We start from the raw sequence: 236 nt of genomic DNA on the forward strand, positions 1-236 counted from the left end.
GTTTATTTTATTAATATAATTTATTATTTTATTTATTTATTTTATTTATTTTATTATTTTTGTTGCTGCTGCTGTTGCTGTTGGGGGGCAGCCGCAGCGGCGCGCGTCTGGTGTGGTTGCTGAGGTGTACGTACACCTCAGCAACCACTCTTTGTTTGTTATAAATTAAATAAATAAATAAAATAAAATAAAATAAAATAAAATAAAATAAAATAAAATAAAATAAAATAAAATAA

Source organism: Eimeria mitis, genomic scaffold, assembly GCF_000499745.2.
Source record: "Eimeria mitis Houghton genomic scaffold, Emh_scaff3671, whole genome shotgun sequence".
Taxonomy (NCBI): Eukaryota; Apicomplexa; class Conoidasida; order Eucoccidiorida; family Eimeriidae; genus Eimeria; species Eimeria mitis.